This window comes from Pteropus alecto, unplaced genomic scaffold, assembly GCF_000325575.1.
Source record: "Pteropus alecto unplaced genomic scaffold, ASM32557v1 scaffold42, whole genome shotgun sequence".
Taxonomy (NCBI): domain Eukaryota; kingdom Metazoa; phylum Chordata; class Mammalia; order Chiroptera; family Pteropodidae; genus Pteropus; species Pteropus alecto.
Window position 1 is genome coordinate 4,824,881 of NW_006434825.1, and position 15,025 is coordinate 4,839,905.

The following is a 15,025-nucleotide window of genomic DNA, read 5'->3' on the forward strand; positions in this document are numbered from 1 at the left end:
TGTGGATAGAATTATTTTGATGAATGCATCTTGCTGTGAATACACAGTTGCATTCTACAAATTCTTTAACAATTCCCAAAAGGCCCAAAATGAAAAATGATGGGATATGAAAGAAAGGAAACTCCACACCCCTCACACACACATACATAAACCAAGCCTGAACAATACACAGATGTAATTCCAATGATCTACAGGAGAAAAGTTGAATTCAGAAGATCAACAACTACAGAAAAATTACTCTTCTAATGGCTGATCCATGGATACTGCTATTTCTTGAATAGAATGCTAAAATACTTCCATAACAGAGTTAATATTACATGATGATAACAGTGTGATAAATAATCATAGGGGATAAATAATCATAGGGGATAAATAATCTTTCTAAAATAAGTGTCAAGATATTTAACTGAAAAGGTACTAGATTTTATAAGAGCAGAAATACTAGAGTTCTCAAGCACCTCTCGGTGATTTCAAATGAGAACGTATGGAAAGCGGCAGCCTTCCTATGGAATGAACAAAACAAGGAGGAAAATGACGACAGCATCCTCCTACGTAACCCGTGAGAAACAAAACAGAAGAGGCAGTTTTGCTCTTCTGATTTTGCAGATGAAAGAAAAACAAGAACAGAATTTAAATAATTTGAAGAGGTCAGAGAGTCAGTCAATAAAATGATGAGGACAGGACTTTGTTTTTCTGACTCCAATTTCACAGCTCTCACACTGGGACTTAATGTCCCCCAGATCACAGTACATCTTTTTCTGGACCCCTGTCAGTAGCAGCAAAAACCTGAGGCCCTAAAAAGACAGGTCATTGCTTGAGTGTTTACTCTGTTTTACTAGGTGTACATGTCTAATTTTGTTATTTTCAAACATAATATGTTACGCAAAAGTAGATATAAATTGATGATTTCTGTTAACTAATTATTGAAAGGGATTCTATTTTATTAAACATGTACTGAGTGCCATTTGTTATCTAATTAAATTATTACGGCAATCCTCGAAGTGCCTATTTAACAAAGAGACTGAACCTCAGTGAAGTTAAGCAGTATGTCTAAAGTTCCACAGTGTGTAGGAGAGAGAGCTGGGCTTGGCATTCGGTCTGCAAAGCTCTAAAACCATCACTTTTCATGACTCTACACTGAAGAACAGGGTCTCAGGCTCTCTGGAAGAGAAAACTTGTCCTCCTATTAAAACTCTGTACTTAATTGTTCCCATAAAACAAATGAGAGAAAAATCTTTAAAGGATCAGTACCCATATCAAAAATGAAAATTGAACCTTTCACGCCAATAATAACCTCTTTAGGACAAAGTGTAAATTATCATAGCAGCCATTATTAATGGATTTTTTTATATATCAACAAGCTATGGTAATAGAATGAGTTGGATGCCGGCAATTAACAAAAGACCTCAGGCCACTGTCCCTGTCTCCCTGTAACTCCTGTCCCTGTCTGATGGCCACAGAGGGGAGAGAACTGCAGGGACAAAGTGAAGCTGTGAAAAGAGCCTGGACATTGTAAACAGAGAAGCCTAGGTATAAATTCAGTTTTCACTGTGGTTCAGATTAAGTGACTCAGTTACTCTGGTCTTTGAATTCCTTTATTTTTTCTTAAGAGAATAATGATTAAAAGCCACTGTGATAATAATGTGTGACAACCCCCAAATGAGGACCTAGCACTTAGTGGATCCTGAATTACTTCCTAGCCTTAGATCTCTGCATTCTGACTGTACAGAGTAGTGGTTTCAGCAGGCAATTTTGGAATCTGGCAGCCTGGGTTCAACATCTGCTCCAGTTCTACCATCAACCAGCTGTATGCTCTAGGGCAAGCTGCTTGCCATCCTTGATTCTAAGGTTCCTCATCTGTGCACCAAGGATAAGTAGAGTATCAACTTCATGGCTGAGATAATGTTTATAAAGTGAAAGCACCTAGAGTTACACAATCAGTGTTGTTACTGTAATCATTGTTACTACAGCTCACTTTGCACAGCTGAGAAATCTGATGAGCAGAGGAATTACGACTTGCCAGAAGGACATGACCCATTAGTGGTAGAAAAGAGTTGGTCATTAAGATCTACTGACTTGTGTTTCTTTTCTCCACCCACACCAAAGTGGTGCTTAATGTCAAAAAAAAAAGGAGTCTTAATGGGAAAAATCAGAAAAGTGTAGAGACCTAATTTTGCACAGTACTGTACTACTGATTCAGATGCCACGAATCACTTCTCCCTGTGCACACATTTGTGGTTATACTTTCCACTGATTAAGATGAAAACAACTGCTGGTGCTTAGGGTTTGGCATATGCATATTATGGGCCAGACTGTGTCTGAGAAAGCATTATAAATCAAATCGAAATGTTAGAATTTGTAAAATAAGGCCTTTAATTTCCCCTTGGTATGACTTGTGATACCACAGTGGTACCTGGAGGCTCCTGGTCTGTACGTTTAGATTGGAAAAGGACCATCAGGCCATAGCAGAACGAAGTCACATCAAAAGACTAGAAAGAGATTAAAATGCGACTCTTTGTTTTCTTTATTCATGTAACAATTGTTTTATCTGATGCCTGAATCTTTGATCTGGTTTCTGGGTTTCTTACAAAGGTAATTGATCTGTGTAATTTTGTTCAGTCTCCCTGGGGAAGGAGGATTCGGGCTCCTTTTTCTGCATTTAGGCTGATGGTCACTACTCAAAATTGGTTCTTTTTAAAACTAAAATATATTTGAGGTATGCTTTGTGATTTAGAAGAAATATCTATTTGGTCATTCAGAAATATATATATGAGAAATATATATTTGGTCTTCCTCCATGGTTCCTGGCTCACTAAGACTCTTGGAATTTCTTGTGATAAGAATGATCAGGGTGTCTCTTTTTTGTTAATGAGGTGATTTCTGGAAAGCCCTTAGGTAACCTAAGAATGTGGGCTTGCTGTCCCGAGAACCAACCGCGTGATTAGAGTGTTATAACTTTCAGTCCTTCCCACCCCTTTACTCCCCTTACCAACCCCCCTCCCACCCCCTGCACCCCACCTCCGGGGAGGATAACAGGCTGGAGACTGAATTCAACTGCAAATGGTCAATGACTTAATCAACCATGACTATGTAATGAAGCCTCCATGAAGATCCAAAAGGACGGGGTTAGGAGAGCTTCCAGGATGGTGAACATGTGGAGATGTGGGGGGAATGGTACCCCTGGAGAGGGCATAGAAGCTTTGCACCTTTTCCCTATACCTTGCCCCATGCATCTCTTCTATCTGGTTGTTACTGAGTTACATCCTTTTATAATAAATCAGTGATCTGATAACTAAAATGTTTCTCTGAGTTCTGTGAGCTGCTCTAGTAAATTAATCAAACCCAAAAAGGGGTCATGGGAACCTCTGATTTATAACCAGTCAGTGAGAAGCACTAACAACCGGACTTGCCACTGGCATCTGCAGCGGGGGAAGGCAGTCTTGTAGAACTGAGCCCTTAACCTATAGAAGTGATGCTGTCTCCTGATAGCCTTAGAACTGACTTAAATTCTCAGGCAACCTTTTTGGTATCTGAGAACTGCTTGTTAGTGTGGGGAACACCCACACCTACATCCACATTGAAATTGATCTCAGAACACCTACTGATGAGGCAATAACATTTTTACCAAAAGACCCTTCCCAAATATATTTATATTGAATATAAACAATGTTTTCTATGCTATAACCAGTAAACATACAAAAATATTTATTATTAACATTGTCAGGATTGAAGCATTATGAAGTTAATATTTTAGTAATGGTATTTACTTTTATTTTATAATACATTTTCAGTTAAGGGACTTGACATTCTGTAACATAAATGCACTTTTCATAAGCAATTTTTTATCGCCCTTAGTGCTACTATTTTGTTTTCTCTTTTAATCAGTATGTTGCAATTTGTGTAAGTGATGACTTTGATAACCCGAAGTACTGAATTTTGCAACTGTGAAAATACCCAAAGCTCTAGCAATGAACTTTTCTATTAACATCTCACCTGACACAACCCTTCCATAATAAAAATTTAATTGGTAAATAAAGATAAAGAGTATGGACAACACTGGATGCTCTCTTCAGAAAAATAATAGTAGTAAAAAATATGCACGTTTCTTTTGTGGCATTTGAACTTCATTTTTTTCCTTAATATTGTTAAAAACAACTTTGGAATTCTTTCCTATGTAAAGGAATTATACATATATATGTATATAAATGTATATCTGTATACATATATTTTACATATGCATCTAGACACTTTGTGTAATTCAACAAGATTTAAAGTAAAATGTAATTTAGTTTTTAATAGAAAGTATTTAAGATTTTAGCTATTCTGATTAAAATATTTTATACAGTGAGTGTGGTATCTTTAATGACTTGAAATATTTCATTTTTAAATAAATTTTTTATTCTAAATACTTTAAATATTTAATACTTATTAAATATTTTAATAAAAATAAATTTTAATTTTAAAACATTTTTAGATTTATAGAAAAATTACAAATAAAGAAAGTTCCCATTTATCTCTAACACCCAGTTTTCCCTATTATTAACACATTAGTTTGGTACAGTTGTTCCAATTAATGAACCAGTATTGGTATATTATCATTAACTAAAGGCCCTATCATAGTCACATCCTTTGTTTTTTCCTAATGTATTTTTTGTGTGTCTCAGGATCCTATTCAGATACCACATTACATTTAGTATTCATGCCTACTTAGGATACTGTGACAGTTTCCTTATTTTTGACAATTCTGAGTTTTGAGGCATACTGGTCAACTATTTTGTACAATGTCTCTCTGCTGGAATTTGCCTGTTGTTTTTCTCATAATTAAATTGGGATTAGAGTTTTTGAGATGAAGACTATAGAGGTAAAATGCCATTTCCATCACACCATATCAAGAGTACATACCATTAACATGACTTATCACTGATAATGTTGACCTTGATCACTTGGATATTTATATTATATGTTGACTTATAATTCAATACTACTCTATTTTGTTACTCAAATTGTTTCATCTTTAGAAGAAAAAGTTCCATTAGTTGCCTTCTCAGTTGCATCCTGTGTCCTTTTGACATATTGCCATTATTGTGTGTGTGTGTGTGTGTGTGCGCGCGTGCACACGTGTGCACGCACTTAGCCCTTTCTTACTTTCTGGCACCACAAGATTCTCTAAGCTCACCTTTTACATTTCCTGCCCCAGCCCCAGAATCAGCTATTCCTTAAGGAGCCCTGGTTCCTTTTATTGGAGAAGGGTATTAGAAACCAAGACCTAGGGGCTAAGTGAGCTTGTTGCTACTGGATATCCTTACTTCTAGGCCCTGTTAGCTGAAACAGCAAGGAAATACACGTGTATATAGTAATCTGTATCCAGATATCTATACATATTTCTATGTGTATATTAATCTGTGTGTATCCAGATATCTATAAATATTTCTCTGTGTATCCATTTGTGTCTATGTAAGCTAAATATGACTTCATACTGAAGTCTCCAACTCTAATCTGTTGCCACATAGATTATTCCAACTACCTTCTCTTTTTCATCTGTAAACTGCCATTCTAACAGTGAGAAATTAAACTCCCATGATCTACCATCATTTACTTAATTGTTCAGTTTCAATATGGCTTTAGAGTGGTAGCACAATTTTTAACCTGTACTCCCATGGGAAACACATTTATCAACTATAGTGCTTAGGTACTATTCCTTTAGTCTTACAGCATTCATTTCCAATGTTAATTAGTTCAGAATCATTTTCACCCATCTGCTTAAACGAGGTTGTTTCATACATTTCTAATACAGGTAATTATTTTGTCCATTCTGCCTTCTACCCAGGAATCCTGCCCTCCTAAATGCTTTTCCTAATTTGTATACATTAAAGTTAACTCTTTGTGCTATAAGTTTCTATGGGTTCTATGTCTCCTGACAAATGCATAGAGTCACGTATCATAATTATAGTATAATACAAAGTGGTTTCTTGCCCTCAAAAAAAAAGTCTCCTATGTTTCATCTATTTAACTGTGTTATACTCTTCCCCCAACCCCCTGGTAACCACTGATCTTTTCACTACACCTATAGTTTTGCCTTTTCAAAAATGTCATATAATTGGAATCATACATTTCGTAGCCTTTTCGGTCTGGCTTCTTTCACTTAGCAATATGCATTTATGATTCATCCTATGGTTTTCATGATTCAATAGCTCCTTTCTTTTCGTTGCTAAATAATACTCCATTGTATGGATATGCCACTTTTTGTTTATCTATTCACCATTGAAAGACTTCTTGATTGCTTCCAGTCCAGGGCAATTATTAATAAAGCTACTATAAACATTTGCAAGCAGTATGTTGAGTTGACACAAGTTTTCAGCTCATTTGGCTAAATATCTAAAAGTGTTATTGCTGTACCATATGGTGATATTATACTTAACTTCATAAGGAATTGCAAAATTGTCTTCCAAAGTGGCTGTGCCATTTTGCATTCCCATCAGCAATAAATGAGAGCTCTACTGCTCTGCATTCTTGCCATGAATTTTCTTGTCAGTTTTCTGAATTTTAGACATTCTAATAACTAGTTGTATTTCATTATTGTTTTAATTTGTAATTTTCTTGTGACAAATAATCTTGAGCATCTTTTCATATTTTCTGTTATTTATTTGTAATCTGCATATTTTCTTTGGTGAAATGTCTGTTCAGATCTTTTGCCCATTTTTTAATTGGGTATTTTTTTCTCTTACTGTTAAGTTCAAGAGTTTTGTTCATTTTGGATACAATTCATTAATCAGATATATGTTCTATATATATTTCCTCCCTCTCCATGGCTTATCTATTCATTGTCTTACAGAGCACATTGTCTTTTAATTTTAACAAAATATGTATTTTCATTTTTATCTTTTTATGGGTCTTGTTTTTGATGCTGTATCTATAAACTTATACCAAACTCAAGATCTCATAGATTTTTTCCAAAGTTTTCTTTTATTTTATGTTTTTGCATCTGACATATAGGTTTATGATCCATATTGAGTCTATTTTATGTGAAAGTTGGAGTGTTTGAAAAGACTGTCCTGTTTCCATTTAATTGCTTTATTCCTGTTCAAAGATTACTTGACTATATATTTGTGGGCCTATTTCTGGGTGCTCTCTTCCATTCTATTATTCTATAGCTATTCTTCTACCAATAGCATGCTGTCTTGATTACTACAGCTTTATAGTAAATATCGAAATTGGACAGTGTCAATTTTCTTTTACTTTGTTCTTATTTAGTATTGTGTTGGCTATTCTAGATCTTTTGTCTTCCTGAATAAATTTTAGAATCAGTTTGCCAATATCTACAAAACAGAATGTCTGGAACTTATCTGAGATTGTGTTGCATCTATAGATCAACATGGAAAGGAACTACATCTTAACTATATTTTGTCTTCTAATCCATGAATCTGAGTATGTTGGATCTACATTTTATAGTTTCCATCAAATTTACCAATTTTGGCCATTATTTCTTCAAAATTTTTTACTCTCCACCTTCTTCAGGAGCTCTACTTACATGTATATTAGGCCACTACAAGTTTTTCTGTAATTCACACATGCTCTTTTTATCTATAATTTCTGTGTATTTTATTTTGAATAGCTTATATTTCTATGTCTTCAAATTCACTAATCTCTTGTTCTGCCATATTTAATATGCTGTTACATCCAGAGTATTCTTCATGTCAGGCATTGTAACTTTTAGCTCAAGAACATCAATTTGCATCTATTTTATTTCTTCTGTGACAATACTTAACCTTTTGAGTATATAGAATACAATTATATTTTAATGTTCTTATATGTTCTTCTAGCATCTATTAGATTATAATAACAATATGTTATTATTGATTATTTTCCTAATTATGGGTTGTGTTCCCTGCTTCTTTGCATGGCTAGTAATCTTTGATTGCATGCCAGACATTGCGTGAATTTTAACTTATTACTTAACTAGATATTTTTGTATTCCTATAAATCTTTATTCTAGGATACAGTTAGGTTACTTAGAAATAATTTGACTCATTCATGTCTTGCTTTTATGAGCTTTAGGTGGACCTTGAGAATTCTTTAGCCTAAGACTAATTATGCCCCACTCCTAAGGCAAGACCTTCCTGAGTATTCTATACAATGCACTGTGAATTATAAATTTTTCTTGACTGGCTGGTAGGCGTAGGCATTATTTAACCTCCTGTGAGAGTGCCAAACCCTCTTCTCTCTAATATATTTTAGAGTTTGTTTCTGGTCTCAGATAATTTCTTCACACACATACACTGATCAGTATTTTGTTGAATACTCAAGAGGAATCCTCCATAGATGTCTGAGGTTCTCTCATTGTGCAACTCTTTCTTCTGTGGTACTCTCTATGAATCATCCCAAACTCACAACTCCATCTCCTCAACTCAGGGAATTCACTAGACTCTGTATGGACTTCTCCTCCCTGCACCATGGCCTGGAAATATTCTATAGGCAATAAGCTGAGGCAGTCTTAAAGCTCGCCTTGTTTTTTAGCTTTCAGAGATTATTATCCTTTGTCACCTGGAATCTAGTAGACAAAATTAAGGTGAGATTTCAGGAGCTGGAAAGTAAATACTTGATTCCATCAAATTGTTTTAAATATATTTAACATAAGATAGAACACTCAATTCCTTAAACAGATATACTATGCTTAAAATTCGAGTACACTAAAAAGGTAAGATTGTCTTTCTTTAATCACCTTCATCTGAATTTCTGCCCTTTTCCTAGAACTGACTATAATTTAGGAAAGGCAAAGATCACTAGATTCAAGAAGGTTGAACAGAAAATAAAAAGGAAAAAAAAAAAAACAGAATAAAGGGCAGAGTGTGGTGGGGGACGGTGGAGGAGGAAGAAAGAGATAATTAGAGGGCAAAGATGGATTTGCCTCCTGTACAGTTTTGTCTCAGTGACTATAGCATTCAAAGTTTTACTTTTCTGATAGACAAAAGCTTATCCTAGTAGGAATGCACAGCATTAGGAAATGTCATGCTTAGATTTGTGATATCTTTATAGTGAACTGATTTAAACATAAGAGAACACAGTTACTGTAGAAAACAAAGAATTCTGTAGATAAGGACTTTGAAATTTTTTATATCTACCAACATTTATGTTTTAGAACTCTAGAATGCCTCATGGAAAGTTTCCATTTCTCAGAATAATGAAGCAGAAACAATTTTGGCCTTAGGCAGGTCCAAGAAAATCAAATCTACTCACCACCTACATCTTCAGATCTACAACACACAGCAAGTTTCATGCCTGGCAGCTCATGTGCATTAAAGGGCCTTAAGGGAGCAATTCTCCAACTCTCAGGTAGAAAACTACGGTTCTAGGAGAGTGAGGATAGCTGGGGTTAATCTTCTACGAGTAAAACTGGTTGTTAGACTTTTGCAAACATGGTAATGGTGCCATTTTTACAATAGCAGGAAAAAGGAAGAGTGCAGTTACAGGGCTCACTTGCTGTCATAAAGAGACTAGCTCACTTTCTATGCACTGTCTGGACAGTAGTGGGAGGTCAGCCCTATGAAGTGGTGGATATATGAAGTCATTTCATTCTTACCTGCTGTTAGTATCATAGCCACTCACCATATTAATATTAGAGTCAGTTGCTTGCACTAGCCACATATCAAGTGCTCAACAGTACATGAGGCTTATAGCTGCCATGTTGGACTGTGCAGATACGAACATGTCCATCAAAGCAGAAAATTATACTGGACAGTGCTGCTCTAGATGTTTGTAAAGGCTGGGTAAAATTTTAATGATATGCCAATATTTCAGCACCTAATTTTTCAAAAAAAAAAAGCTTTTAAAAGCAATTTTCCTTCCAATATTACTAAAATAATGTGCATTAAAATTTCACATTGTAGTCTCAAGAGAAAAAAGTTTCTATGCCCTTTATGGATAAAAAGTAAACTTAGCTCCTTCAAATAACCTTGTAGACTGCACATGGAAAATATTTTGGTGGTGTATGTTGAATATTCCTACCAAGGTGAAAGATTATATGCAGCATAATTAAAATATATAGTAAATAGTCCTCTAATACAAATTTGTGTGCATACTCTGATTCATATTTTAAAATAAAGTAGCTTGGTGAGTTCTGGTCAGGATGGCAAGGTAAGTAAATGCTATGCTTGCCTCCTCCCATTACCACATTAAAATTACAACTAAATTATCAAACAATCAACCTATAGAACCATCTGAAGATTAGCTGAAAATAACTCCTACAACTAAGGATATAAAGAAGAGGCCACATCAAGACTCGTGGCTGTGGGAGCGGGTGGGGGACGGAAATGCGAAATGGGCTGGTCCCAAACCCATGTGTGGCAATTGAGCATCAGGAGGGATATCTTGGCTGTGGAGGTCCCCCTGAGGAGTGAGGGGCCCTAGCACTACACTGGGAGTCCCCAGCCCAGGGTTTCAGTGCCAGGAAAAAGAGTCCCTACAAAATCTGGCCATAAAAATCAGTGGGGATTCTGACTGTCCAAGTGAGATGGAAGGCTACTGGAAACACAGGTGTCCCCTTGAAGGGCCTATGCACAGACTCGCTCACTAGCAGGCGAAGGGACAGCAGCATGAGAGCTACCAGAGACATACAGAGAAAGACTCAGCGATATAGCTTCAGGGTGAGGGGTGGAAGGACAGCCATTATTATGCCTGTGTTGAGTTTTCCTCCTGTGTAGCCTACAGGTGGGTGTCATCTTACCTGTGTTGAGCCCTCCCTTGACCTGGCCAAATCTGAATCTGCATTGACCTAGTAAAATCTCCTCACTCCACCATGATTTCTCTCTAGGACCCAGCCCTATCTAACTTGCAAACTGCCAGAGGCATATTCGTGGCTGGGCAACCAACTCCCACACAACTCTCTTGGCAGGAGGCTCTTTTAGCAGCAATCAACAGGCCTCAGCTCACACATCTCCAGAGACAATTCGGGTGGCAGGAAACCAACCCCAGCCGAAGCTTCAGTATTTCTTGAAAAAAATGTTGGCGGTGGCTATCCTCAATGTGATCTGAGACTTTTGCATTTGGGCAGTCTCAGCACTGGCACCAAATCTGAACCAGCACTAACTTGGAGAACAACATTTGCCCCACCCTAATGACTTGCTGGTACATCACGTCACCCAACTCACATAAGGCAGCTGGCAGGCAACCTCAGGCCTTGGGGTGCCTTGGAGCTTTTGCTAAGCTGCCCCAGGCCTGGTACTGGTGGCAGCCAGACTTGGTTCACCATGTGGCCTCTCCCACATGCCTCCAGGTCCAGCACAGACAGCTACTAAGCACAGATTGCTTTGTTGATCCTACCAGATAGCATTGGGCTCGTCATAGGCAGTGGCTGACCTTGGCCTACATGGAAGCCCCTCCAAGGGGTTCCAGAACCAACACACCCAGAGACTAGAGTCAGAACACAACAGGATACAGCCCGATTAGCCCCACAAGCAGCACATCCAAAGGGTGGTCTCAAGCCCACTGGGGCAAATCCCACTCCATAGGATTAGTTACCACAGCAACTCGTACCCTGTGAGCATGTCCAATCCTCACAGCCAATTAGCCTGAGAGTTGATTTCACAGACATGCCAATAGCAATCAAGGCTTAACTACAACAGGAGAGCACACACAATGCACACAAAGGACACTCCTGAAGCATCCCACGCAGGTGATCAGGGAGACCACATCACTTGACCACACATGACACCTACTACATAAGACCATCCAGCCAAGACTAGGAGACATAGCAAATCTACCTAATGCATAGAAACACCAAAGAGAGGCAGCCAAAATGAGAAAACAAAGAAATGTGTCCCAAATAAAAGAACAAGAGAAAACTCCATAAAAAGAACTAAATGAAATGGAGGCAAGCAACGTACCAGATACAGAGTTCAAACACTGGTCATAAGGATCCTCAGTCAACTTTAGAGAGAATTTTAACAATGAGACAGTAAGTATAAAAAAAAAAGTAGAAATCACACAAAAGAACCAATCAGAAGTGAAGAATACACTAACTGAAATGAAGAATACACTAGAAGGAATCGACAACAGCCTAGATGAAGCCGAAGATTGAATTAGTAACTTGAAAGACAAGGTAGCAGAAAACACCTAATCAAAAACAAAAACAAAAAAAGAACTAAAAAAAAATGAGGATAGTTTAAGGGACCCCTGGAACAACATCAACTGTAACAAGATTTACATCATAGGAGTATCAGAAAGAGAAGAGAGAGAGCAACCTATTTAGGGAGTTGAGAACCTATCTGAAGAAATAATGACAAATCTTCCATAACCTGGCACAGGAAATAGACATCTAAGTCCAGGAAGTGTGGAGAGTCCCAAACAAGATGGACCCAAAGAGGCTCCCACCAAGACACATTATAATTAAAATGACAAAGGATAAAAACAAAGAAAAATCTTAAAAGCAGCAATAGAAAAGCTGTTAGTTACCTACAAGAGAACCCCCCTAGGACTGTCAGCTGATTCCCATCAGAAACTTTGCAAGCCAGAAGGGATTAGCAGGAAATAGTCAAAGTGATGAAAAGCAAGGACCCACAACCAAGACTACTCTGCTCAGCAAGGAAATTAATTAAAATTGAAGGTGAGATGAACAGCTTCCCAGACAGGAAAAAGCTAAAGGAATTCATCACCACCAAGACTGCATTACAAGAAATGTTAAAGAAACTTCTTTAAGGAGAAGAAGCGGGGCGGGGGAAGAACATAAATATGAGTAATAAAGTGGCAATAACTATGTAACTATCAATAATCCCTTTAAAAGTAAATGGATTAAATGTGCCAATCAAAAAATACAGGGTAGCTGAATAGATAAGAAAACAAGACCCATACATCTGCTGTCTACGAGAGACTCACTTCAGATCAAATGACACACATAGAATGAAAGTAAAGGGATGGAGAAAGATATTTCATGCAACTGGAAATGAAAAAAAAAGCTGGAGTAGCAATACTTATATTAGACAAAATAGACTTTAAAACAAAGGGAAGAATAAGAGATAAAAAAAGACATAACATAATGATTAAGGGGTCAATCTAACAAGAGGACATAACTCTAGTAAATATTTATGCACCCAACATAACAGCACCTAAATACATAAAACAAATATTGACTGACATAAAGGGAGAGATCGATAATACAGTCATAGTACAGGACTTTAAAACTCCATTGACACCAGTGGACCGATCTTCCTGACAGAAAATCAAGAAAACAGTGGCTGAAATGATACACTAGCCCCAATGGTTTTAATTGATATTTTTAGAGCATTTCACCCCAAAACAGCAGAATTTGCATTCTTCTCAAGTGCACATGGAACATTTTCCAAGATAGACTACATGTTAGGCCACAAAACAAGTCTTAGTAAATTTAAGATTGAAATCATATCAAGTGTCTTCTTCAATCACTGGTATGAAACCAGAAATCAAGGGAAAAACTGAAAAACACAAATAATGGGACCTAATAACATGCTACTAAATAATAAATAGGTCAACAATGATATCAAGAAGAATTCAAAAGATACCTTGAGACAAATAAAAGTGAAAACACAAAGACTCAAAAATTTATTGGACACGGCGAAAGCAGTCAGTCCTAAGAGGGAAATTCATAGCAATACAGGCCTACCTTGAGAAACAAAAACAACTTTAAATAAACAATTTAAACTTACACTAACGGAAGTAGGAAAAGAACAGTAAACAAGCCCAAAGTATGTAGAAGAAAGGAAATAGTAAAGATCAGAGCAGAAATAAACAAAATAGAGTCTAAAACAACAATAATAAATATTAATGAAACCAATAGCTGGTTCTTTGAAAAGATAAACTAAGTTGATAAACCTTTAACTAGACACTTTAAGAAAAGAAGAGAGAAGACCCAAATAAATAAAATCAAGAACAAAAGAGAAATGACAACTGATACCACAGAAATACAAAAGATTATAAGAAAATACTATGAGCAATTATATTTCAACAAATTTGAAAATCTGGAAGAAATAGATAAATTCCTAGAAACATACTATCTTCTATGACTGTCAAGAAAAAATAGAAAATCTGAACTGACCCATTACTACTAATGAAATTGAATCAGTAATCAAAATCTCCCCAGAAATAGAAGTCCTGGAGCAGATGGCTTCACAGGTAAATTTTACCAAAAACTTCAAGAGTATGGAAGGCTCCCAAGCTCATTTTATAAGGCCACTATTACCCCGATTCCTCAACCAGACGAAGATGTTACAAAAAAAAGAAAATTACAGCTCGATATCCCTGATGAACATAGATGCAAAAATCCTCAACAAAATATTAGCAAACCAAATTCAGCAATACATTAAAAAGATCATACACCATGATCAAGTGGGATTTATTCCTGGGATGCAAGTTTGGTTCAATATCCACAAAAAATGTGATACACCACATTAACAAATTGAAAGATAAAACTTACATGATCACATCAATAGATGCAGAAAAATCATCTGACAAAACCTGGCATCCATTTATAATAAACGCTCTCAACAAAGTGGAAATAGAGGAAACATACCTCAACATAATAAAGGCCATATATGACAAACCCACAACATCATACTCAATGGAGAAAAGCTGAAAGCATTTCCTTAAGATCGTGAATGAGACAGGATATCCACTTTCATCACTTTTATTTGGCATAGTATTGGAAGTCCTAGCCACAACAATCAGACTAGAAAGACATATAAGACATCCAAATTGGAAAAGAGGAAGTAAAACTGTCATTATTTGCAGATGACATGATACTATATATAGAGAACCCTAAAAATTCCACCAAAAAACTGTTAGAACTGATAAATGAATTCAGTAAAGTAGCAGGATACAAAATTAATATTCAAGATTCAGTGCATTTTTATACACCAATAATGAACAGAAAGAGAAGAAAACAATTATATTTATAATGGCATCAAAAAACTATAAAATCTCTAGGAATAAATTTAACCAAGAAGTAAAAGACCTATACTCAAAAAATTATGTCACTGAAGAAAGAAACTGAAGAAGATAC